The 27,930-nt window shown below is 39.3% G+C and overlaps 1 protein-coding gene across 6 annotated transcripts in view; it reads right to left on the bottom strand.

Annotated features, from left to right (window-relative positions):
* Positions 1-4,655: 4,655 nt before the first annotated feature.
* Positions 4,656-27,930, bottom strand: part of KATNBL1 (katanin regulatory subunit B1 like 1) — an 86,980-nt gene continuing 63,705 nt past the window's right edge. For 5 of the 6 annotated variants that reach the window (XR_008556152.1, XR_008556151.1, XR_008556150.1 and 2 more), the window contains exon 13: positions 10,053-10,394. The gene's annotated coding sequence lies outside the window, so the exon portion shown is untranslated. Of the gene's footprint in view, positions 4,676-10,052; positions 10,395-27,930 lie in introns of those variants that run through there. The other variant, XR_008556149.1, reaches the window with a different exon arrangement.

Below are 27,930 nucleotides of genomic sequence, written 5' to 3' on the forward strand. Positions count from 1 at the left end.
AATAGCCATCTTAATGGGTGAGAAGCAGTATCTCATGATTTTGATTTGTATTTCTCTAATGACTAGTGCTATGCACTGAATGTTTGTGTCCCCTCAATATTCACATGTTGAAATCCTGACTCCTAAAAACGATGGTATTATGAGATGGGCCGTTAGGAGGTGATTAGGTTGTGAGGACAGAGCCACTGTAAATGGGATTAGTGCTCTTACTAAAGAGAGCCCACAGAGATCACTAGCCCTTCCCACCATACGAAGACAGCGATGGCCATCTGTGAACCGGAAGCTGGTTGCATCAGAGCAAAACCATACTAGTACCTTGATCTTGGACTTGCCAACTTCCAGATCTGTCAGAAATAAATTCTCACAGTTTATAAGCTACCCAGCCTGTACTATTTTGTTATAGCAGCCCAAAGGGACTAAGACAACTAGTGATATTCAGTATCTTTTATGTGCTTATTAGTCATTTGCATATTTTCTTTGGAGAGATGTCTATTCAAGTCCTTTGCTCATTTTGTAAGAGTTGTTTTGAGGTTATTGTTTAGTTATAGGAGTTCTTTATATATCCTGAATATTAACTCATTACATATATAATTTGCAAATATTTTCTCCCATTGTATGGGTTGCCTTTTCACTTTGTTGGTAGTGCCCTTTGATAACAAAAGCTTTTACATTTTGATGTTATCCAAAATGATTGTTTTTTCTTTTGTTGCCTGTACTTTCAGTGTCAGAGCCAAGATATCATTACCAATCCAATGTCACAAAACTTTTCCTTGTAATTTCTTCTAAGAGATTTATAGTTTTCTTACTATCTTTTTATGAGCGCATTTTACACATTTGTTAGAAGATTCCTCTGCTTCTTATGGGATCTGAACTACTCATTTTTTAGGGGAGAGTTGTTGATAAAGGATTTTTTTTTCTCAATCACATCACTTATAAAGAAGAAGTCCTCTTTATTAGAATGCAGGGTACTCCCTAGGTATAGATCCTTCTGAAACTGAAATTGCTTCTCAATTTCCCCATGTATACATATCATTTGAGGATTTTTGGTAAAAACGTACATTCTGATTAAGTGTTTTGTTTGGTTTTTGTTAATCCTCACCAGAGGATATTTTTACATTGATTTTTTTTAGAGAGTGGAAAGGAGGGGGAGGAGGGAGAGAGAGAGAGAGAGAAAGAAACATTGATGTGAGAGAGACATATTGATTGGTTGCCTCCTGTGTGCGCAAGGATGGAACCTGCAACCTAGGTACATGCCCTTGATGGGGAATCGCACCTGAGACCCTCCGGTGCACAGGCCAACACATCTAACCATCGAGGAACACCGGCCAGGGCAGATCCTTAAGAGTATGTATTTCTAACAAATTCATGTATGCTGCTTTGGACTACACTTTGAACTAGACTTTGAGCAGGGATCTGTGGGGGAGAGCTATGATCATCAAAGTATGGGCCTCTGCTTATGGGTGGACGGACTATGAGGGTCCCCCATTCCAGATACTAAAATACAGGTTCTTTCTTTAGTTCTTATGATCACACACAAGCAGTTCCATAGAATTTCATATAACACTAAATGCTATATTTTGTGAATTATTAAGAACTATTCAATTTTTGTATTTATGAGCTACATTAACAGAGTATTAGAGCTTACCACGGGGCCGTACATGATTTTAGGAGGCCCCAGGCACTTTTACCCTTGTAGACCCCTTCCTACACACACACACACACACACACAACACACACACACACACACACAATTCTATTTTATGACTACATTGGTATAAAGACATATATAACCCAGGCAGATTCATTATTATATACTCATTATTTTATTTTTATTTTAAAGGAAATTAAGACACATTTGAGGGCTCTTAAAAGTATTCTGGGCCCTAGGCACTGTGCCTACTGTGCCTAATACATAAGTTGGCCTTGGTTTACCGAAGACTCTAACTAAGAATTCCAAGAGGAGGACTGGCAGCCACACAATACTTGGCAGGCTGCTGCGCTCCCACAGTTAATGAGCAGAGGCAGATAGTTAGAATTCCTACAATTTTCAGACAGAAGGCTGTCCGAAACACTGCACCAGCAGTGCTGTGAGTTGGTCATAATTTTCAGTTGCTGCTATTCTTAATTATGAGTCACTGTTAATGCACTTTATCTGTTAATTTCTATGGGAGTTAACCCTAGAAAATTTAGTGATACAAATCAACATAATTTTCCAAAAACCAGACTTTAAGACATGTATTATTCTAGTTCAAATGTCATTCAATCCCTTAATACTAAAGCAGATATAGAATTTCCCACAGTGTTTTTCAGTTGTCAGAACATGTCTATAACTTCATATTCGTCTCTTATAAAATAAATACAATTGACTCAGACCTGGGAATTTGCTTGTACTTTGTTTTACATCTGAAGATTCAATGTGAATGTTGAAGATGTCAGCAGTGAGTGTAAGTAGAACCTGATGCTAAGGAGGTGGTGGAGAAATATCTTGACTAGGCTAAGAGTGACAAAAAGAGATCACAATAATTTCAGGAAAGATGATCCATGATAGAAGGGCAAAAGTCTGGAAGCATCAGTGGGAATAGAGGAAAATGCTCTTCTTTCATTCTGTCCCCAGGAAAATTATATCAGAGAACAGACTGGCTCTTGGATGCATAGCTGACCTTTGCCATAAATTATAGTTGAACAGCAATGTCTCTTTTATGTTACTATTCAGTGTCATTTCCATCTGAAATTCGTGTCTTAAAGTTTCTTTCATCCCAGAATTTTTTTGGCAATGAGGACACAAATGTTCTTTTCCTTTTGAGCCTCAAAAAAGCAAATGAATCAAAGGAAGCCGAGATACATTATATTTCTCACTTAGAAGAGACCTGTTGACAACCATCAGGTTTTTAGAAAGTTCTGAACAACTTAGAAAGCGATGTGTAAAACTCTTAATCCGGTTGCTACATCCAACACTATGCTAATGAAATGAATGTAAAATGGAACACTTAGAATACTTTGACAAAGTATAAGATCACATCCATTTCTTTGGCCTTTTGTACTCTATATTTAAGTACCCCAAATAAATATCTCCATATAGAATTACTAAAAAATGTTTTAAAAATGAATCATGAATTTCATCTAAGCCTGCAATTCTAAGTTCATCTATACAGACAATAGCCTGACAGGTGGCCTGGCCATGGAGCACACAGCTTACACCAAACAACAAGGCATCCTGAGACCTTCCAGAACACAGCCATCAGGGGGTTACTTCCTTGAGCAAAGGTTTTAACAGATTTGAGTAAGAAGTTCTGATGAGGGGTTAAAACTAGGACCAAAAGCTCTAGAAAAATAGAGTTCAGCTTAGTAAGGGGAAGAACTTTCTAAGACGGAATGGACTGTTGCCAGAAAGTGCCAGCTATCTAGCAGAAATAGGCCACTCAGCCACTTGGTGGAGATGCCATAAAGGAGAATTCAAGTAACATATGGCTGTATATGACGATTTTAATCTTGGGATTTTGTGATTCTTTATTTGGAGTCCGAACAGTTGTTGTTTTAAACTCCTTGAGATCTTATTAATAGTGATTTCAGGAAATACAATCATCATTTCTCACATGCCAAATGAAAAAGACTCAGCATATATAAATCTGAGTGCTAGCTATTATCATTAATAAGCAATCTTTCAACAGGAAAAAAAAGGAGATAATAAATTCTATTACATGAGGTCATACCACTGATGTTGCCAATTGAGAATTATTCTATACATTTAGATAGGATAATGGCTTGGAATTTATGCATTGTAGTTTAGTCACTCACAAATTTCCTGTGAGGTCCTAAGTAAATCTACAAACCTGAGAATTATCATTCCTAAAAATAACCCTCCTACTGTTCACATACCTCAGTGATGCTCAAACTTCTATGTGTGTCAGAATCACCTGGGAAGCTTATTAAACATCAGATGCCTGGCCCCCACCCACAGGGAATGTGACTCAGTGGATCTGGGATGGGGCCCTGGGTATTCCCATGTTTACAAGCTTCCCAGGTGACTAGTGCTCCACGTTGGAGAGCTACTGACCCATCGCAGGAGTAAGCATTTTTAAATAAGTAGAAAACTTAGAAAACAAAGTATAATATAAATGCTTTTTTTCTTTTAAGTATTAAAAATTTTAATATATTTTTATTAATTTCAGAGAGAAAGGGAGTGGAAGAGGGAAACATCAATGATGACAGAGAATAATTGATCGGCTGCTTCCTGCATGCCCCCTACTGGGCATGTGCCCTTGACCGGAATTGAACCCAGGATCCTTCAGTCTGCAGGCTGACGCTCTATCCACTAAGCCAAACCACCTAGGGCAAAATACTTCATTTTTAAGCAGAAGGATTCCTGTGTAGCTATCAGTAGCAAATTTCCAGAAGTCAAAATTATTATGTTCATATATCAGGATACTAACAAATTTCTCTCCAGCTAAATTCAATGCTTAGAACAGTGCAGGGGTGATGAATATATACACAGGCTTTGGAGTCAAACCAGAGTTTGAATCTTGGCTGTGTCCATTACTAACAGTGAGTCCTTGGCCGAGTGGCTTCACCTTGCTGGGCTTCAATTTCTCATAGAGAGAAAACAGGAATTAGAGTACTTACCTCACAGGGTTGTTATGAAGATTAAATGAGATGATAGAATGGGCATGTAGCACAGCTATAGGCATGTGAAAAGCACTCAATTAATGGCAGTTTTATTATGGTGACTAATCACTAGATTATTTCAATGTGACCTTGTTATGATTAATACAGAATTAGAAATATGATCAATTTATTTTCTATTTATTTTTAAAAATATATTTTATTGATTTTTTACAAAGAGGAAGGGAGAGGGATAGAGTTAGAAACATCCATGAGAAAGAAACATCAATCAGCTGCCTCCTGAACACTCCCTACTGGGGATGTGCCCGCAACCAAGGTACATGCCCTTGACCAGAATCGAACCTGGGACCCTTCAGTCCACAGGCCAATGCTCTATCCACTGAGCCAAACCAGTCAAGGCAGAAATAGGATCAATTTAATAAGCTTTCTGTGACCATATATTAGTACCAGGAGATGGCAAAATATACATGTGTTTCAATTATACACACTACAAGAAAATGTTTTATCTATTTTAAAGTAAGTAATTTTATCTAGTCTCTTCCATTCCTCATAAACTCCCCTATAATTACACAAAGAGATCATTTTACAGAAAGATATTAATGGCCTGAAATGGACATGTGTTATATTTGAGGCCACACAGCAGAAACAACTATGGAATCCAAGATTTGGGAAACTGATGTTCTATCCCTGACCAAACATCTCCCTCAAAACCAGCATGCTTTCCTGAAAAAAAAAAAAAAAAAAAATTGGTCTTACAGTGGTGAGAGGCCTATGTCCTGATACCAGATAGAAAAGCAGTAACAGTAATCGGCAAACAGCATTAATCATTGTTCTTTTAGCCAGATGCTCTAACCCACTGGGTTAAACTAAATATGAACAATGTTCAGATAAAGAATCTTCAGCAACTCTATTTTCAATAGAGCAGTTCAATTGCCCTATCCCAGACTTACCCAATTCTGGTTCTCAAAGGTCCCTAATCTTTTCCTATGAGAACAACTTTTCATTTCCAAAACACTTTATGATTTTGCATCGGTGGGAGGTGGGGGGTGAGGTGAGGCAGAAAAGGGCAGAAGCTGACAGTGAAGTCCCTGGCAGAGCTGGAGAGTGCAGACAATACAGTTACTGAGCCCCCCATTCACACCCCTCCCTGGGAACGCGTCAGAGGAAAGAAACCAGTGTGGTGGGGGCATCAACCTCCACAGAAGATCTGCCAGCTGAGATCCTGATGAGCTGCTAGAGGCCCCCTGGGTTTTATCAGAATTATCAGCACATCTATGAAACAATGAAGCTGTAAAGGGTACTGTGTTGGGTGTCTTATTGTCACAGCTATTGTCTATTTGGTACCTTCATCCTGCAACAAAATATGCCGTCTTACAATGAATGACCCGTGTGTAAGGCAGCAAGTCCCCATGGCAGTGACAGAGGGTCTGCAGATGTGCTCATCCACAGCGTGGCGGGGTCCTGTTACAGGAGCTCCATTACTGAGAGACTCTTCCCCTCATAGAAAAGCAGGTGCCAGTTGGTGGCTACAGCCAAGAAGAATGAGACCGATAAGTACAGGCACCTGGGTCTTATCTGAATATTCTGGTTGGCTAAAAGCATTCAGAAGCCCTTTGTTCCTTTGTTTTCTCATTCTTCAAAAAAAAAAAAATTTGTATTGAATATTTCTTATTTAGGATGCATGGTGCTGGGAGCTGGGGATACAGTGGTGAATTAAACAGACTGATCCTACCTAAGAAGCTATTAACAAATAGGTAAACTAAATATAGCCAGTTATACCTATGTGCCATCATTGGGGGGCAGGGGGGTGCAGAGCATTTTCAGAGCACAAAGGTGGCACACCTGATGTAAACAAAAATTGGAAGTGAAGAATAAATTAAGACTCATAGATTCAAGAAAGTTATTTTAGAAGGTGGGGAGGGGAGAAGCCGAGAGGGAGAGGGAGAGAGAAGTGTTCTTGGCAAAAGGAACAGCAAGTTTGAAAGCCTGGAATTGAAATTGCAGGGCGTGTCAGACAAACTGGCTGAAGAGTACACTGGCACCTAGTGATGTGTGTGTGTGTGTGTGTGTGTGTGTGTGTGTGTGTGTGTGTGTATGGTATGTGGTGTGAGTGTGCTATGTGGTGTGTGTGCATGGTGTGTGTGCATGGTGTGTGTGTGTGTGTGTATTGTATGTGTGGTGTGTGGTTTTAGTGTGGTATGTGATGTGTGTTGTGTGTGTGCATGGTGTGTGAGGTGTGTGGTATATGGTGTGGGTGTGTGTGTGTGTGTATGTGTGGTATGTGTGTGTGATATCAAGATGAGATGAGCAAAGTCAAGAACATGAAAGGTCTAGTAAGCCAAGGTACTTTATCCTGAGGCAATACACCACCAGGAAATGACTTGATTTTCTTGTAAAGTGGAAAAAACCCTCTAGCCATTGGTTGCATGAGATAAGGGAGAAAACTTAATAATTCCGTTAAACTCCTACCTCAGACAACTTGCCTAATAGAATGATAAAATTTTACCATCCAAAATAGTAGCCTATAGTATTTTCTAAATTTATTAAAGCCATACATATTAAGGTTCGAGGAAGGTCCAGTTAGGTCACTAGCAGCAGTGAGTTGAAGTGATTAAATCAGACAGATTCTGAGCAAATTAAAGGGGGTTGGACTCTTATGTTTCTAGAGGCTCTCTGCACAAGAGTAGGCCTTTGCAGCACGGCTGCCTCGGCCGCCCTCGCAGCCCTGGCTTCGTCCAGAAGGTCGTCTGGTAGGTCGTCCAGATGGTAATTCCGCTGTTTGGCCGTTCGGTCAATTTGCATATTATGCTTTTATTATTATAGATTATTGATGGGGGTGCTTTAAACCCTTTTCTTTCTAAAGCCTATCTAATCCCAACCAACTGTAAAATAGGAAGAACACAGCAATTTAGTCTACATCAGTAATAAAACTATTCCAATTAGAAGACAAAGAAATTCTGTCCACAGTAATCTTATAAAGTGTCTGTCTGGAAAACAATTGCTATTTGATCTATACTAGCAATTTTCAACCAGTATGCTGCAAGAATTTCTTTTTAAAATATTCTTTGGTTGATCTCTTCTCATCTTCCTCACCATCCTGCCCTCTGAGATTTGTCAGTCTGCTCCAATTATCCATGCCTCCCACAAGGATTTTTAAAACATGCAATACCTGGCTGTTTAGTCAGGGACACTGACCTCTTTTCCCTTCAATTGTCAAATAATAAAATGACAACAGCCAACACAACAATAGCCATCTTGTGTGATTGAATCAAAATTATACCTTTTTTTTTTGTCAGATTAGCAAAAAATATATTTTTTGGTAAGCCACAGAATTTTAGTATGATTAGTTTATGTGAGTCATGAGATGAAAGGGAATGGAAATCGCTGATCTGTACTATCTGAAGTTGCTATTTGAGTACAAAGAACTTCTTTCCCAGATTCCTTCAATCTAAAATAATCAAACAGTATCCAACTACACCCACCAAACAGGAAAACAAACAAAACAACAGCACACACAACCACACTCCTCCCTCCACATGCTTTCTGCCACTTACTTCACTTCCTTTTTCCATGTGTGCACCTGCTTACTAGTACAGAACCCACAAAGGCCAGCACACAGCAGGCACCGATTACAGGGTCTTTTTCAATAAGGTATCTTTTTTGTTTTGTTTTTTTTTAAATATATTTTATTGATTTTTTTACAGAGAGGAAGGGAGAGGGATAGAGAGAAACATCGATGAGAGAGAAACATCAATCAGCTGTCTCCTGCACACCCCCTACTGGGGATGTGCCCGCAACCAAGGTACATGCCCTTGACCGGAATTGAACCTGGGACCCTTGCGTCCGCAGGCCGACGCTCTATCCACTGAGCCAAACAGGTCAGGGCTGAAGGTATGGTTTTAAATCTCTGTGTTTACATGCATAACAGTCTGTTAGCCAAAAGTGCTACTGTCATTTATTTTTCTGAAAGAGCATGTCACATGGTGATAGTCACATGGAAAACAAGGCTGGTAGAGGCCTGCCTGATTTTAGCATGAGGATGTTCTAGTCTTAATTTTCCTTCTGCCATCTTATTAACACCTCCTTCATGCTAACAGCTTGTTCCTTCTGTTAAGATCTTAGTTGGAAACAAAGAAAAATAACAAAGAACAAAACAACTACAGGCATTTTTTAGAGAGGCTTCTGAAATCAGTGTGGGTTTTTTTCTTTGTACTTCGCTTTAACACTCCAATGAGGAAATCTTGATTTGTAGTATTTCCCATTTGTGTGGTGTAAACACTCCCACCATGACCAATTACAGCTATCAGGTCATGCTACTGATGGTGGAGTTGGGCTGTGCAGTTGGCTTTCCTAGTTTCCAAGCTGGTTCCAGCATACCAATGCCTATGACCTGAGTTGAGCCATACCAGACAATTCTAGCCAGTCAAGTCACTCCAGCTTAGGATCCAGTCATGGGGAGTAGCTAGGAACTGTTCCTGCTGTGTGCCCTGCCCACATTCCTGACTCCCAAAATTGTGAGCGTAATAAACCAGTTGTTATTTTACTTCACTAGGGTTTTTTTTTACTTCACTAAGTTTTTTTAAACAGCTTCATTGAGCTACTCATCCATTTAAAGTGTAAAATTCAATGGCTTTTAGTATATTCATAGAGTTATGTGACCATCACCATAATCAAATTTGGTTATCCTTCTTATTCCCCTTAACTGCCATTTCCCAATCTTCACACCTCACCCCCAGGCAACCAATAATATATTTTCTGTCTCCATTGATTTTCTTGTTCTAGACATTTCATCTAAATGGGATCATACAATGTGGTCATTTGTAACTGGCTTCACTCATTTAGCATGTTTTCAAGGTTCATCCATGTTGCAGCATATATCAATACTTCATTCCTTTGTATTATCAAATGATGTCTCATTGTATGTATATACTGCATTTACAATACCACTGTTTATCCATTTATCAGTTGATGGACATTTGGGTTGTTTATGCTTTGTCTTAGGCCATTCAGGCCAGTACAAGAAAAATCCCATAGAATAGGTAGGTGGTTTAAACAACAAATATTTGTATCTCACAGTTTCAGATCCTGGCAGATTTGCTATCTGGTGCCAGCCTGCTTTCTGGGTCAGAGATGGCTGTCTTCTTACTATATCCTCACATATCAGAAGGCGAAAGAGAGTTCTCTAGGGTCTCTTTTATTAAGTCATTAATTTCATCCATGATGACTCCACCCTTATGACCTAATCACCTCCCAAAGGCCCCCAACTCCTAATACCATCACTTTTGGGGGTTATGATTTCAATGTATGAATTGGAAGGGGAAACAAACATTGTCCATAAGGCACTTTTGGGCTATTATTGTAACCAGACAATCAATGGGTTCGTGCTGTCACTACTTGAGCCAATTAAGCAGAGACAGGGTTGAATCATATATGAGCGTTTATTCCAATACTGCCGGCAGTATGGGAGAGCAGCTGGTCATTCACAGAAATCTGCTCTCCTTCTTTCCATAAGTCAGCTGTTTATATTGGGTAGAAGGACAAAGATTACATGGGAAAGTAGGTAAAATGGTATGCTAAATGGGCAGTTAACAGGTAATATAGGCTAGGGATTTTCAAAGGGCTAGTGATATGCAAAGGGCTGGGGGTCTTCAAAGGGCTGGCGATTCTGGTTTCTGCAACAAAGTTGTTAATCTTCCCATGATAATAGGCAGCTCTCAATGGGGAGGATGGGCTGCATTTCCAGGTAAGCTCCCAGCCAGGTTAGAATGTGTCTTCTTTAATCAGAATAAAACATTTATGGTTAACAGAGCATGATTTACATTTCTCACAATTCTAGCTGGTCCCCAATATTCTATTTCTGCCCCTAAAATTATGAATTATGCTTCTACCGGCATTCATGTACAAGTTTTTTAAGGACATATGTTTTCATTTCTCTTGGGTACCTAGGAGCAGAATTCAAGATCATATGGTAACTCTGTTTCATTGTTGCGGAACTATCAGACTGTTCCAAAGTGGTTGCACCACTTTATATTCCCACCTGTATTATAAGAGTGTTCTAATTTCTCCACATCCTTGCCAACACTTGTAATTATCTGTCTTTTTTCATCATGGTGAGTTTGAAGTGATAGTTCATTGTGAATTAGATTTGCATTTCCCTGACGACTAAGGATGTTCAACAACTTTTTATGTGCTTATCTGCCCTGTATATCTTCTTTGTAGAACTGTCTATTTTAGATTCTTTGCCCATATTTTAATTGGGACTTTTAATTATTGAGTTATAATAGTTTTTAAAATGTACTCTAGATACGTTTCTTATCAGATATATGATTTACAAAAATTTTCTCCCATTCAGTGGGTTGTCTTTTCACTTTTTTGATGGTATCCCTTGAAGCACAAAAGTTTTTTATTTTGATAAAGTCCAATTTGTCTGATTTTTTCTTTTGTTGTTTGTGCCTTTGGTGTCATATGGAACAAAATATTGACTAATCCAATTATACCTATGTTTTCTTCTAGGTTTTACAGTTTTTGCTCTTATATTTAAGTCTGGTTCATTTTAATTTTTGTGGGTGATGTGAGCAGTCCAGATTCATTCTTTTGCATGTGGATAAAGATCATTTCTTGAAAAAATTATCCTCTTCCCATTTGTTTTTGTGGAAAATCAATGGGTCATAAATCTAAGGGTTTTTTCCCCCAAGAACCTCAATTTCATTCCATTGATCTATACATCTATTCATAAGCCAGTACTACTTGTCCAGATTACTGTAGTTTTATAGCAAATTTTGAAGTCACAAAGTGTGAGTCCTCCAATTTTGTTCTTCATTTTTAAGATTTTTTGGCTAATACCTTTGCATTTCCATATGTGTTTTAGGGTCAGCTTATCCATGTCTGCAAAGTCAGCTGGGATTTTGATAGTGATTGCATTGACTATGTAGGTCAATTTCATAAATACTGCTATCTTAACAATATGTTCCAAACCATTAATACGAGATGTTTCCCTTTATCTAGGTTTTCTTTAATTTCTTTCAACAATGTCTTATAGTCTTCAGAGTATAAAACTACTTTTTGTTAAATTTATTTCTAAGTACTTTATTCTTTTTGGTGCTACTGTAAATGGAAGTTTTCTTAATTTCATTTTCAATTTTCTCATTGCTACTGTATAGAAATATAGATTTTTCTATATTGATCATATATTCTGCAACCTTGTTGGTATGCCAATTAAATTTAGGACAATGGACAACTGAAACACCAACTTCACTTATTCCTACAATGTCCACTTTAATCTCCTTCTTATCTTATTCTTTATTCCATTGCCTCTGCTTTATTTCAAGATGACTTCCCTCCTGGCCTGGGTCATCTCGTAGCCTTCTAACAGAGCATTTTCCTTCCATTGAGCCCCATGCAAGTCTTTTTCCACACTATTGACAGAATAAGTTGTCTAACAAATAAATTTGAGTGAAATTTAATTGCTTTGAATTATTAAATATTAGAGGCACATTCGTGCATGGGTAGGGTTCCTAGGCCTGGCTGGCAATCAGGGCCGATCGGGGCCTTCTGGCTGCTGGCTTGGGCCTTCCTTCCCTGGCTGCTGGCTGACGGCCAGGGCCTTCCTTCATTCTGCGCCACCCCCTGGTGGTCAGCGCACATCACAGCAAGTGATCAAACTCCCAGTCTCCCGGTCAAAGGCCCGAGGGGACAATTTGCATAGTAGGCTTTTATATACATAGATTGACTCAAATTTAAGGACTTGGAATATTATTCTCAAAACTCACAAAATCTTTTATTATCTGGCCCCTCATATAAATCTACTGTCACTTCCACAGTGTGCCTTTTGCTTCATCCACAATGCCTTCAGACACACTGGTTACTTTGCCTGGATTGCCATTCCTCAACTAGCTAACTCCTATTCACCTGCCTTCAACTTGGGTTACTTCTGTGAATCTTTTCTTTATGGCCTCCTTTCCCACAGTCTAGTTAGATCTTCTTACTCTGTGAGCCCCACAAAGTCCTATATTTCCCTCCACTACTGAGCCTAACACACTCTGCTGAAGTTGGAAACTGCTTGAGGGCAGTGCCAAGTCTGACTGATCTTTATATTTCTTTCTTTCTTTTTTAAAAATATATTTTATTGATTTTTTACAGAGAGGAAGGGAGAGGGATAGAGAGTTAGAAACATTGATCAGTTGCCTCCTGCACACCCCCTACTGGGGATGTGCCCGAAACCAAGGTATATGCCCTTGACCGGAATTGAACCTTGGACCCTTCAGTCGGCAGGCCGACACTCTATCCACTGAGCCAAATCAGTTAGGGCTGATCTTTATATTTCTAACACCCAGAACACCAGTAAACAGTGTTCAAGAGAAAGAGGGGAGGACAAGAATTTGAAGCCTGAAAAGGATGGTTTAACTTAAGAATTTTGTCTCCAAACTCACTTTTGGGGAAAGAGGCAGAAAATGTAACCATTTATTCCTCATCCTTAAACTTCCCAGGATCAAAGGAGGCAGCCTTTTGTGAAACTGACTCTCACTCATGAAACCTGTATCCCTGGCAATAGACTTCCCAGGAAAATGCTATTATCCTCCTGTTCATTTTAAGGATATTATGGTGGGGAGTAAGGGTGAGGTAGGCAGAATGCAAGCCTTCTAATTTAAGAAATTAAGATTAGAAAGGAATCCAACATCATTTTAACTTTACCTTCAGATTAGAAGTCTTATTTTGTGACTCTTACTATAGGGTGTCCTAGTTACATTTTTATATGTTCTTATTGGTTTAGAGAGAGAGAGAGAGAAAGGGAGAAGGAGAGAGAGAAACATCAATGAGAAACATCGATCGGCTGCCTCCTGTACACTCCCTACTGGGGATCCAACCCAAAACCTGGGCATGTGCCCTGACTGGGAATAGAACCTGTGACCTCTCAGTACATGGGATGATGCTCAACCAACTGAGTCACACTGACCTGGGCATATTACTCTTCCTAGAGATTTCTGCCCTATGGATATATATATATATATATATATATATATATATATATATATATATTGAATAATGAATACCTTTCACATATACAAATAATGAATACCTTTCACAGATTAAACTATAATTTAAAAAAACTTCTTTAGATATAATAGCAGCATAATTGTTTCTTTTTCTTGCTTTAACTTAAGGCACAGGCTAATTAGAGTTATTTTAGCATCAATTTTCTTAGTTTTGCTTATCTCCATTAGGGTTTTGGTGGATTATAATTTAGCAACAGATTAGACTTGATCTTGTCAATTTTGATGCAAAAGAGATTTTGATATCTTCTAAAATGTTCACAGTTAAGGAAAAATAGAAGAAACATCTTTGATTTCTTGCTATATTTAGCAAAATTAATTTTAAACAGAAGTTTTTCTTTCCTTGCTCTACCTATAGCTGGGAAGGCACAGCACTATGGGGAAGATCTGTTTGGTGCTGTAGTAGCCAAGATACATTGTTAATATTTTTTTATAACAGGTATAAACATATAAGATATATTTTAGATATATTATAGAGAAGTGATTGCTATGAAGAACAATTGAAATTTCATAAAAACGAATCAAAATATCCATGTAAGATTTAATATGTATAATGCAAAAGGAAAAACATTACACACATATCCTGGGAGAATAAAATAGATTCTTTGAAGAATTACAAAATTCACATAACTGCCAAGGATGATAGTAATACCTATTTAATTAAATGCCATTTTCAAAGGTAGAATTTTGCTTAGATTGCCCTCATGCCCACCCACCTTCTTTCTCTTACTATTCTGGGAGAGGACTATAGCTTAATGGTTAGGAGCACAGACTCTAGAGTCAGGTTGCCTGCTTTGCCACTCAGGAGCTGGGTGGTAGCCTTGGACAAGTCAGTTAAATTCTCTGTACTCCCATTTCCTCATAAGGACAATTACAGTACCAAATGGTTTTTGTGAGGACAACATGAGTGAGTACATGTAAAGTACTCAGAACACTCACTGCCTGGCACTCAGCAGTCAGTGTTAGCTATTATAATTTCCAGAAACTCTTTATTCTGAGGGCCTTCCATTACAGCAAGGGCTTTTATGCTTCTAAAAAGGGTGAAATACTTGTGTTCTTTAGCATTATCTTTGATCTGCAATAACAAATGTACAATATCAACAGGTCAAATGATTAGAAAAATGTGCGGGGGTGGTGAGGGATGGGTGGAGCTGGAAAAGGGCATAGAGGGTATAAAAGGTGATAGAAAAAATTAAATTAAAAGTTTAAAATAATTAGGATGGTTATTAATATAAAACTGCAATAAAATACTAACAGCTCTTGGGAGAAAAATAAAGGGGAGAGATTACCTGATTCTCATAAATCTGACTTGTCTTGGGTAAATAGGTATAAAATGTCAGAAGAGTTCATGAATGGAAATTAAGATTTGAATGTAGCAGTAAAAAAATGTGCTTGTGGAACACAATTATAGCTTTGAGGTTCTTCATAGGAATAATGTTTAAGTTCTCTAAATGTCCTGAAGTATCACAAACAGAATCAAGTGACTCAGCAAATCCTCTCAGAAGGTAATGAATGCATGTACCAGGTGCTCTTCCAAATAAAGTGTTGTAATGTTTCTATAAATACAGATAGTCAAAGCTTATAATCAACTGGCTATTGTATATTTATTGAGGTCTTTAATATCTTAAGTAAACAAAAAATGGGCAGGTCAGACTAGAGTGAAGGAGCTAAGCTTATTAAGCATTGCAGATTTAGCTCAGCTTCTCCACCAAGTTTCAGAAATATAAAAAAGATTTCAGTTAACATAAAATATTGTCTAAATCTGTCTTTCTAAGCCAAAGTTAGCATAGTTCTATCAAGATATTCTTCCTCTGTGGTGTCAAAGCAGAAGTTGTATAGTATATAGACGACATCACAAATCAGAGTTAATTATTATTTTGGGGTATTAAGCTGAAGTCAGACTCATTTATCCTAATCTACATAAATGAAACCCAGTTCACCTGAAAATCTCTGAGCCTCAATTCTCTGAAGTTTTCATTTAAATATAGTTTTATTGATTTCTGAGAGAAAGGGAGGGAGAGAGAGAGAGAAACATCAATGATGAGAGAGAATCATTGATTGGCTGCCTCCTGCCTGCCTCACACTGGGGCATGAGCCATTTCCAGTGGCTCTTCCATACACCTGGCCTCTCTTGGTTCATGCTTTGGACTTTCTTGAAGTCTCTCAGACAAGCAGCAGCTGGCCTCAGTGTGCTCTGTACCTCTCGCTAAGTGGCCCCAGGCTTGGCCCTAGCAGCAGCCCACCTTGGTTCACAGCTTGGCCTCTCCTGGGCACCTCCAAGTAGCAGCCATCTGCAGATCGCTCAGTAGCTCATTCCAGGTGGGCCCAGGCAGGGCATAGGCAGTGGCTGACTTTGCATCTTCCAGAAGGCCCCAGAACTTGTGTACCCAAAAGACAGCTTCAGGCCATGCTAGATTACAACCCAACTACCTCCAAGAATGACACACTCAAGGGGCACACTCAGTGAGCACCAAAGTCCCACTGAAGTAAGTTCTGTTCCATAGGGTCAACACCTGCATAGCAGCTCTTTTGCTGTAGTTGCAACTGGTCCTCACAGCCTGTTGGCCTGGGGAATCAATCCTTCACAGTGACACCAACAGCAATCAAGACTCAACTACAACAGGACAGTTCACACAGACCACAAATGAGCACACCTGGAAGCGTCCAGCTCAGGTGACCAGGGAGGCTGTGCTACTGGGCCCTACAGGACACTTACTACACAAGGCCACTCTATCAACTCAAGGAGATATGGCAGTTCAACATAATACATAGAAACAAACACAGGGAAGCAGTCAAAATGCAGAGTCAAAGAAACATGTCACAAATGAAAGAACAGGAGAAATCTCCAGAAAAAAAAATCTAAATGAAATGGAAGCAAGTAAACTACCAGATGCAGAGTTCAAGACAATGGTCATAAGGATTCTCAAGGAACTTACTGAGAACTTCAAGGAACTTAATGAGAACTTCAACAGCATGAAGAAGGACTTAGGAACCATAAAAAAGAACCAGTCAGAAATGAAGGATTCACTAACTGAAATGAAGACTAATTTACAGGGAATCAATGGTAGAGTAGAGGACACTGGGAATCAAAACAGTGATCTGGAATATGAGGAAGCAAAAACACCCAATCAGAACAGCAAAAAGAAAAAATAATCCAAAAACATGGAGATAGTGTAAGGAGCCTCCAGGACAACTTCAAGTGTACCAACATTCACATCATGGGGATGCGAGAGGAGATGAGAGGGAGCAAGAAATTGAAAACCTATTTGAAAAAATGACAGGAAACTTCCCTTCCCCGATGAAAGAACTAGACATAAAAGTCCAGGAAGCACAGAAAGTCCAGAATAAGAGGAACCCAAAGAGGCCCACACCAAGACACATCATAATTAAAATGTCAAAGTTTAAAGACAAAGAGAAAATCTTAAAAGCAGCAAGTGAAAAGCAGTTAGTTTCCTTAAAGGGAGCACCCATATGACTATCAGCTGATTTCTCAACAGAAACTTTGCAGGCCAGAAGGGAGTGGCAAGAAATATTCAAAGTGATGAAAAGCAAGGACCTACAACCAACTTTACTCTATTCAGCAAAGCTATCATTTAGAATTGAAGGTCAGATAAAGAGCTTCACAGATAAGAAATATCTAAAGAAGTTCATCACCATCAAACCAGTATTACATGAAATGTTAATGGGTCTTCTTTTAAGAAAAAGAAGAAAACAGATTAAAAACATGAACAATAAAATGTCAATAAATAAATGAACAAGTAGAAAAGAAACAGTCTCATAGATAAAGGGAACATTTTGATGGTTGCCTGATGGGAGAGGGTTGGGGGAATAGATGAAAAAGGTGAATGGATTTAGCAGTACAAATTAGTAGTTATAGTAGCGTTGTGGGGGTGAAAAGTACAGCTTACGAAATATTTTAACAACTATAGTCATGGTGTCAGATGGGTATGAGATTTTTTGAAATGATTACTTAGCAAATTTTATAATATCTAGTCACTGGGGTGTAAACCTGAAACTAATTTAATATTGTATGTCAATTGTAATTGAAAAATAAAAAAATGATAAAAAATTTAATTAAAACAAAAAAAGGGAAAACTCAAATTCCCAAGAATTTAAGCAACTTTGGAATGGAAAGTTCAGCAATTTCATTTGAGAGAGATCACAGAATGCATTTATTCTAGGCTAACCACACCCCTACAAAGGGAGTGCTTTTGGCATATGGCTTTATCTTGTACATTAGGAACACAATCTGCAGGCATTGCATAACCACTGTATAATGCCAATTCCCCCAGGCAGTGATACTTGAGCTAAAATGGTATCTCAGGGAGAAGGCAAGGGATAGGTATATTTAAAGTCCATGATTTCACATGATATATACATTTTTTCTTATAAAAGACTAGAGGCCTGGTGCACAAAATTCCTGTGGGGGTGGGGTGGGGCAGGGGGCAGTCCCTCAGCCCAGCCTTGTCCTCTTACAATCTGAGACCCCTCAGGGGATGTCGGGCCTAAACTGACAATCAGACATCCCTCTCACAATCCAGGATGCTGCATGCACCAGTGACCATACTTTTCATACAGGTGAAAGGCATCTTGCTGTTGTATGGGCAGCTACATTTTTTTGCTCTGATTATAAAAGGTAGTACATAACATGATCCTTCTGAGGCAGTAGTACCATTTTCCCCATCTTATGAGTGGAAAAACTGAAGCAGAGAGAAGTTAAGTAACTGGCTTTGTCACACAGTTATAAGTGTAAGAATCAGGGCTGACCACAAAATGTGCAAGCCAGAGTCTATGCATGTCATCACTTCATCATCCTGTTTTTTTTTAGTGTTAGAGTAGCCTTGCCAGGTTTTAATTTTTAAATCTAAGAGACTGTTTCCAATACATAGGGTAGGGTCCCTTGGCCTGGCTGGTGATCAGGGCCATCTGTGGGGCGACAGGCAGGCAGGGTGATCGGGGGGAGGGAGGGGGGGCGGCGCACTGGCACCTGGCTTGACTGGTGGCCTGGCGCCACCTGCCGGCCAGCCCCAACCCCCAAATCGCCACCACCGGTTGCCTCTCTCTCGAGGGCAGCTCCTGCGTTGAGCTGGTGGTCAGTGCATATCATAGCAACCGGTCATTCTGCTGTTCGGTCAATTTGCATATTAGGGTTTTATTATATAGGATGATGGTATCAGAAGTCCAAAGGAGATCTACAGCTTTACTTTTGCATATCATTTATAATTAAAATGTGACTTTTTATGAAGAGCCAAAAATAGCAATTTAGAAAGAATGTTGCTGTAGCAACTCATGAAAGAAAAAGTGAAAAATGGATACTTAGAATTTACCAAGCAGCCATTACTCAGTATGATGAAGGACATAAGTGAGGCAGGAAAGCTATAATAGGGAACAAAGGAGGGGGATACTTTTCCCCTTTTCTGTCCTGGCTGGAACATTGCAGATGTGACTTTTACTAGCCACCTGTTCTCCTACCCTCTGCATACCCCTCCTTTCTCCTTCTCCAATTTCCTGTAGTTGAGACAAACAAAAACTGGTCTCAACCAGATTAGACAGCCCTATTGACCTAAGAGTGATCAACAGGCCCATTATAATAAATTTGAATTGCAGTTTTAGGACCACTCCACCTCCAGAATTGCCATGACAGTTCTAGGAAAATAAAAAAAGAAATTGCTATTTGGAGAGAAGGGATGAGGATAAGCTGTGTCAGCAGTCACCCTACCAGTGTCAAAAGCCAAGGACCACCCTATCCCCCGTCCTTGCCTACATTTAATAAAAACCTTCCTCCAAGTCCCCATCAGGAAAGTCTCATTCTCTGAGGTCACCCTCTCTCACTTCTTGAGTGCATACTTTCACTTTAATAAATCTTCTGTGCTTTCCTAAATTTTTCCATCTTGAATCCTTTCTTATGGGGTGACAAGAAGTGAGGCCCTAGCATCGATATTGGATCAAGGCCTGCCTTGGCCTTCCCTGGTGCCCCTCAGCATCACAAGCACTGAGGGCATGTATAGTATAGCAGATTTATAATCTCAACTAGAGGCCTGCTGCATGAAATTCGTGCATTAGTAGGGTCCCTAGACCTGATCGGCGATCAGGGCCAACCTGTGGGGAGACTGGCAGGGTGATCGGGGGGCCCCCACTGGCACCTGCCTTGGCTGGCCTGGAGCTGCCTGCTCGCCGGTCCCCCCCTCCCCTGCCGCAGCCGCCCGTTGCCTCCCTCTGCGGGGCGACCAGTGGGGTGATCAGGGGGCTCCCACTGGCCTCTTGGAGGCAACCAGTGGGGCGTCTCCCTCTGTGGGTCAACTGGCAGGGGGATTGGGGGCCCCCCGCTGGCATCCACCTTGGCTGGCCTAGAACGTGCAGGCTGGGGGCAGTTCCTGCATTGAGTGTCTGCCCTCTGGTGGTCAGTGATTAGTCATTCTGCCTGTCGTTCTGCCGTTTGATCCATTTGCATATTAGACTTCTATTATATAGGATTAAATATAAACAAAGATGTGCTGCCAGTGAAATAGGATTCTTCCGAAGAGTCAGAGGAAAGTATTTCAGGAGAAACCAAGATGGCGGCATAGGTAAACACCTAAACTGCTGCCTTGCACAACAATATCAAAACTACAACTAAAAGACAAAACGGACATCATCCAGAACCACAGGAAAGCTGGCTGAGTGGAAATTCTACAACTAGAAGAAAAGAGAAAAGCACATTGAGACTCAGAGGAGTTGCAAAAGGCTGAGGTACGGAGACTCGCACACAGAGAGGACAGGCGGCTGTGTGCACAGGCGGCTGAGTGCATGAATGGCTTTCTAAAGTGGGAGGGAGAAGGAAGCTCCCGACTGCACTGAACTCCAGTCCCAGGCGAGACACTGGGAAACCAGACTCATTTGGGGGGAATCTGGACTGTTAGGAAAAGAGAAAGCACACTGAGACTCGGGAGCTGTGGAAGGCAGAGGTCCAGGGGCGCGCACGCGCAGAGAGGACTGACTGCTGAATGCATGGGAGGCTGAGTATGTGGCTGGGCTTTATAAAGCGGAAGGGAGACAAAAGCTCCCAACTGCGCTGAACTCCAGTTCCGGGCAAGTTTCTGGGAACCCCAACTCATTCGGGGAGAAACTGGACTGTCTGGCAGCGGGTGAAACTCAAGGGCAGCTTTCTCTCAGAGGTGCTTGCAGCGATTACTGAGGGACACTGAGACCCAGGGGCCTCATAGGGCAGGGCTGACAGGAAACCAAGGCTGTCTGCTCCGCCCTGAGACTCCGCCCCATCCAAGCTGAGCACAGAGGCTTTTGCAATTTTGCAAGTCTTGTCTCATAAGGGTGTCTCCAGCACAGAAGTTCTCCCAGCGTAGACACAGCTGATCCTCACAGTCAATGGGCCTGGAGGTCAATTCCTCCCAGTGATACCAACAACAATCAAGACTTAACTACAACAAGGCTGAGCACACAGTCCACAAAGGGGTGTACCAAGAGTGTCCACCTCAGGTAACTGGGGAGGCTGAGCCACTGTGCCCTAGAGGACACCTACCACACAAAGCTACTCTCCCAACTCAGGGAAGCAGCAAAAATGCAGAGACAAAGAAACAGATCACAAATGAAAGAAATGGAGGGAAACAAATGACTGGATATAGAGTTCAAAACCACAGTCATAAGGTTTTTCAAGAATTTCCTAGAAAAGGCCAATAAATTTAGCAAGACACTCGAGGATATGAAAAAGGACCAACTAGAAATTAAACATACACTGACTGAAATAAAAAATATTATACAGAGACCTAATAGCAGACTAGAGGACTGCAAGAATCAAGTCAAAGATTTGAAATACAAAGAAGCAAAAAACACTCAGCCAGAAAAGCAAAAAGAAAAAAGAATCCAAAAATTTGAAGATAGTGTAAGGAGCCTCTGGGACAACCTCAAGCATACCAACATCAGAATTATGGGGGTGCCAGAAAAAGAGAGAGAGCAAGATACTGAAAACCTATTTGAAGAAATAATGACAGAAAACTTCCTCCACCTTGTGAAAGAAATAGACTTACAAGTCCAGGAAGTGCACAGAACCCCAAACAAAAGGAATCCAAAGAGGACCACACCAAGACACATCATAATTAAAATGCCAAGAGCAAAAGACAAAGAGAGAATATTAAAAGCAGCAAGAGAAAAACAGTTAATTACCTACAAGGGAGCACCCATACAACTGTCAGCTGATTTCTCAACAGAAACTATGCAGGCCAGACGGGAGTGGCAAGAAATATTCAAAGTGATGAATAGCAAGAACCTACAACCAAGACTACTCTACCCAGCAAAGCTATCATTCAGAATTGAAGGGCAGATAAAGAGCTTCACAGATAAGAAAAAGCTAAAGGAGTTCATCACCACCAAACCAGTATTATATGAAATGCTGAAAGGTATTCTTTAAGAAGAGGAAGAAGAAGAAAAAGGTAAAGATAAAAATTATGAACAACAAATACATGTCTATCAACAAGTGAATCTAAACATCAAGTGAATAAAAAATCTGATAAACAGAATAAACTGGTGAATATAATAGAATCAGGGGCATAGAAAGGGAGTGGACTGGCAATTTTCAGGGGGAAAGGGGTGTGGGAGGTGTGGGAAGAGACTGGACAAAAAGCGTACACCTATGGATGAGGACAGTGGAGGGGAGGTAAGGACAGAGGGTGGGGTGGGAACTGGGTGGAGGGGAGCTATGAGGTGAAAAAAGAGGAACAATTGTATTAATCTGAACAATAAAGATTTATTAAATTTAAAAAAAGCATTTCAGGGACTCACACATAGGAGGATGTGAGCAATAGTGGCAAGGTTTATTGGAGTAGAAACAAAGGACTGCCCCCAGGTGCCCACTGTCCTATCCATGACCAGGTGGCTCAACTACCTCTGCTGTGGAAGAAGTCTGGGCCTATTAAGCACAAGTGCCCACCAGGAAGGTAAGGATCCAGAACTGTAAAACCATCACCATGAGCCTAGTAGTCCAGATAGTATTTATTCCCAGTTGTACTATTGCCAGGTGCTACACTTCAGCCCACACAGCTGCTATGGGGGGAGGGGCGAAGAGCACGAATAAATGAGCCTTTTTTAAGCTTTGATTACATCTCCTTGGGTTTGGAAAAGGATAAGCTTTCTTTCAAACTAACCAATCTTCTTAATTCTTTGTGGGCTTGTGCTGGGCCCTCCCTCTAACCAATCCCTTTCTTGAATCTTTTAGGGTCCCATGTTCTTATCCTATCTGATCCTTTCCCTGATTTTCCCAGGCTAGACTCCTCCCCTTTATGTTGCCATTTTTGCTCCTATTGCACATGCACAAAAGTTTTGTCTTAACATCTGGTTTCTACTGTACAAGTGCTTACCTTCCTCTGTGCCATCTTGGCTCTCACCACCCATGTGCTCAGCAAAGAAATTTCCCCTATTGTTTTATACACACACACACACACACACACACACACACACACACACACACATGCGCGCCATAATCCCAGCTAACAGGCGGTTGTCCCTTGAGGATATTGGAAAGCCAGTTCTCAGTTCTTCTTGTCTGCTTGGGGATTAGCATCCATTTGGTGGAGGATGCAGCTATCCCTTGGGAGGGTCTGTAAATGCTAGTTTCCTAGTTAATCAGACTTAATGTCTGATTCAGCTCCCTAGATAATCAGGCTTAATGTCTGATTCTACCTGTCCCTTCCTTTATCAATAACTAACTACCTACACTAGCTGTACATGGCATGTTGAAAAAAGCAAACAAAAAAAGTATCATAAGTAAAGGAAAGTGAAAAAAAATAACCCTTTTTAGCAAAAATCTGAATTATATCCATTTCTTTGATGGAGCATTCACCTCAGTTTCCAAAGCCATTAATGGCTAAATAAGATAGTCATTAATGTTAACTACAGGCACTATGTTATACGGCAGATCTCCAGAGCACATTCATTTTGTATAACTGTAACTTCATACCCACTGAGCAACCCTCAATTTCCCCCTCCCCCGCCATGCCTTGGCAACCACCATTCTGTTTTCTGCTTTGTAAGTTTATAACTTTAAATACCTCATATAAGTGGGATCATGTAGTATTTGTCCTTCTGAGGCTGACTTATTTCACTTAGAATAATGTCACAAATGGTAGGATTTTCTTCCTTTTTAAAGCTGAATAATATTCCATTGTATATATATATAACATATTTTCTTCATCCGTTTGTTGATGAATATGTGGGTTGTTTCCTTAGCTATTGTGGATAATGCTGTACTGTGCACTTAAAATTTTCATAAGACGATAGATCTTATAGTTAAGTGTTCTTAATTAACACACACACACAAAATGATACAATGTTCAATACTTTGATTATGATAATGGTATCACAGGTACACATCTCTGTATATGTTCAAACCCATCAAATAGGTCCATTAAATAGGTGCAGCTTTTGTATATCAATTACACCTCAATAAAGCTTTAAAAACTGAGATACATTTAAGATGATCTGGAAAGGGTGTGATCAGAATTCTTTTGGATCAAGTTCTTATAAGGATAACTTCCAAGCAGCTTCCCATTAAACAAGTCATAATATGCAGGAAAGGATACAAAATGTCCTTGAGTTGTACCTTAATCCACTTGATGCCACTATTCTCAAAAGACTTAAGTGTGAATAATGAACCAATATGTAAGTTTGAATATCATATATCTAATTTAAAAATAAACAGGGATGGCCATGGTATACAAAACTCCCTATTAATCTTAATTACTACTTGAGTTTTTATTATAAAGGGTCTGAGGGACCTATAAACACCTAAATAGCTTTACTCTTCTGCAGCCAGGCATGTAGTAAAAAGTAACATGTACTACATAAAGAAAAAAATGTTAACAATATACTCAAATATGCATTTGAGTATAAAATTGCTAAGATCTGGTTCTTCCTAAAAGTGTACATAAAAACTAAAGATTTCAAAGTCTTTTCCGTAGTACAGTTTTAGAATTGCAGTACATTTAGAATTTTAGAACAACTCTTTGAGTAAATTGTTGTAGCCATTATGGAAAACAGAATGGAGGTTCCTCAAAAAATTAAAAATAGAACTATAATGCTCTGGCTGGTGTGGCTCAGTTGTTTGAATGTCATCCATGTACCAAGCAAGAGGTTCTATTCCTGGTCAGGGCACATGTCCAGGTTGCAGGGTTGATCTCTAGTAGAGGGTATGCAGGAGGCAGCCAATTGATGTTTCTCTCTCATGTTTCTCTCTTTCTCTATCTCCCTTCTCTAAAATCAATAAAAGCATATTTTTAAAAAACAGAACTATCATATGACCCAGCAATTCCACTTCTACATATTTGAGGAAATCTAAAACACTAATTCAAGAAGATATATGCATCCCTATGTTCACTGCAGCATTATTTACAACTGGTGGCCTGGTGCATGAAATTTGTGCATGGGTAGGGTCCCTAGGCCTGACTGGCGATCAGGGCTGATCAGGGCCTTCCTTCCCCCGGCTGCGGCTGGGGCCTTCCTTTGTTCTACGCCACCTCCTGGTGGTCAGCGCATGTCATAGCGAGCAGTCAAACTCCCGGTCAGTCGAACAAGGGGACAATTTGTATATGAGCCTTTTATTATATAGGATGGCCAAGATATCAACCTAAGTGTCAGTTGATAGACAAATGGATACAGAAAATGTGATACATATATACAATGGAGTATTAATCAGCCAAAAGAAAGAAAGAAATCTTGCTGTGGTGACAACATGGATGGGCCTAGAGGATATTATGCTAAGTGAATAAGTCAGACAAAGAAAAATAAATACCACATGATTTTTCTTATCTAAAAAACAAAATATAAACTCATAGATACAGAGAACAAATTGATTGTTGCTAGATGAGAGGGCTTTGGCGGGATGGTTGAAAAAGGTAAAAGGGATTAAGAAGTACAAATTGCCAGTTATTAAAATAGTCACAGGGATATTAAGTACAGCATAAGGAATATAGTCAATAACACTAATATCTATGTAAGGTATCAGATTGGTATTAGACTTATGGGGTGATCACTTCATAAGGTTAAATGTCTAATCACTATATTGTACACCTGAAACTATATAATATTGAATGTCAACTGAAATGAAAAATAAATTTAAAAAATAAAGGGAATCTGAATTTAAAAAAGGAACAGCTCTTTGAAGACAGTGACTGTACCTACATAGTGCTTAACATCAACAAGCATATAGCAAGTAATCTGTTTATTACATACAGTCTCACTGCCTCAACCAGCTCATTATCAGAAACAATGGCATGCAGTAAATAGAGAACTTTAGACATAGCCACAATCATACCTGTTAGCAGTCATTGGGACATAAAACCAACTTCTTAATTTTCTAATAAATGTTTTGGAAAACTTAATTGATATATAATGTTTAGAGAGCTGTATAATCAGAATGAGAAAATAAATTTTAATTAGTCTAAGTTAATGAAGAAAAAAAATACCCATAGATTCAACATTAATTTTGAAGCTCTTTCTTCATATAGATTTAAACACTTGTTAACAACTTAACTGTTGAATGTTGAACCAAATATGTTTCTTTGCTATCTTAAACATTTGGCTTATAGTGGTTATATATGTATATTTCTAAATTATCAATGTTACAATTTACTCAGATCACTGCTAATAAATATTACCAGATTGTACTTGAGGAAGCTTTTTCTTCTATATAGTCAGCTGTGGCTTTTTTCTTGGAAGAAAAGATGGATCAAGAGATAAAAGTAGCAGACATGAAACTCATACCACATGTGATATGACAAATGTGGGTGTGCCAGCTGCTACAAGCAGCTCCTGGACGCTGTGGACATTTTATAAATATCTTTTAATTAAAGTATTTGATTTCAAATGCAGTTCCTTAGTTGGCAGCTGAATTAACATTTAAAAGAAAAGCCCTAATTTTTATGTCATTTAAACACAAAATTTATACTGAGTCTCCCCCCCCCCCCATATCAGGTCATAGTTTCAAAGAATTATTAGGTTCCACTAACCTAATAAAGATAAAAACAACAACAGGCCAGGCTATTTTCATTTAGTCCTAATTACAAAATTATATGATTTGTCCAAGAAAAGCTTAAGAAAATGTATGGTGTAATACTAATCTAAAACTTTAGCTATTCTCCTGAAGATTACACCAAGCACATGTCAATTATTAAAATCACTTTAGCTATCATTATTTAATTCCAAACTTATATCTATATTTAATGACATTTACAGAAAATAACTAGTTTAGATAATGTACCAAAGCATAATTTCTAGTTATCACCAGAAACTTTAAAGCAAACTTTAGCTATTTCATATTTTGAAGATTTGTAGAATGAAATTATTACACATTAAACTAAACATATGGATTCTGACAAAGCAGAAATGATTTTTTAAGATTTCAACTATTTGTTTTTGCTATATCATTCATATACCATAAAATTCAGCATATGAATTTTTTTTTACATACAATTCAGTGGCATTTAAAGTATCTAATTCAGCCCTAGCTGGTTTGGCTCAGTGGATAGAGCATCAGCCTGTAGACTGAAGTGTCCTGGTTCGATTCTGGTCAAGGGCACATGCTCCTGTTGTGGGCTCAACCCCCCAGTAGGGGTCATGTAGGAGGCAGTCAATCAATGATTCTCTCTCATCACTGATGTTTCTATCTCTTTCTCTCTCTCCCTTCCTATCTGAAATCAATAAAAATATATTAAAAATAAATAAAAACAAAGTATATAATTCAGTGGCTTTTAGTATGATAACAAAATTGTACAACCATTACCACTAAAAATCCCAAAATATTTTCATCACCCCAAAAAGAAACCCCATACCCATTCACAGTCCACACTCCATTCACTCTCAGGCCACCTTCCTGGGTAAGGCCAAGTAAGAAATGATTGATTAATTAGACTAAGACAACAATTAAATGGCCCCGAATCAATATTATCGGACATTCTTTTAAAAAAAAATTATTCAGTGAATAAATCTTCGGGTTTTTTTTTTTTTTTTTAAATATTTTATTGATTTTTTACAGAGAGGAAGGGAGAGGGATAGAGAGTCAGAAACATCGATGGAAGAGATACATCGATCAGCTGCCTCCTGCACACCTCCTACTGGGGATGTGCCCGCAACCAAAGGTACATGCCCTTGACCGGAATCAAACCTGGGACCCTTCAGTCCGCAGGCTAACTCTCTATCCACTGAGCCAAACCGGTAAGGGCTATCGGACATTCTTAAAAGCCTAACAGATTTATTTTGTTTCAATTGCTATATAGTC

The sequence above is a fragment of the Eptesicus fuscus genome, chromosome 5 (assembly GCF_027574615.1).
Source record: "Eptesicus fuscus isolate TK198812 chromosome 5, DD_ASM_mEF_20220401, whole genome shotgun sequence".
Lineage (NCBI taxonomy): Eukaryota > Metazoa > Chordata > Mammalia > Chiroptera > Vespertilionidae > Eptesicus > Eptesicus fuscus.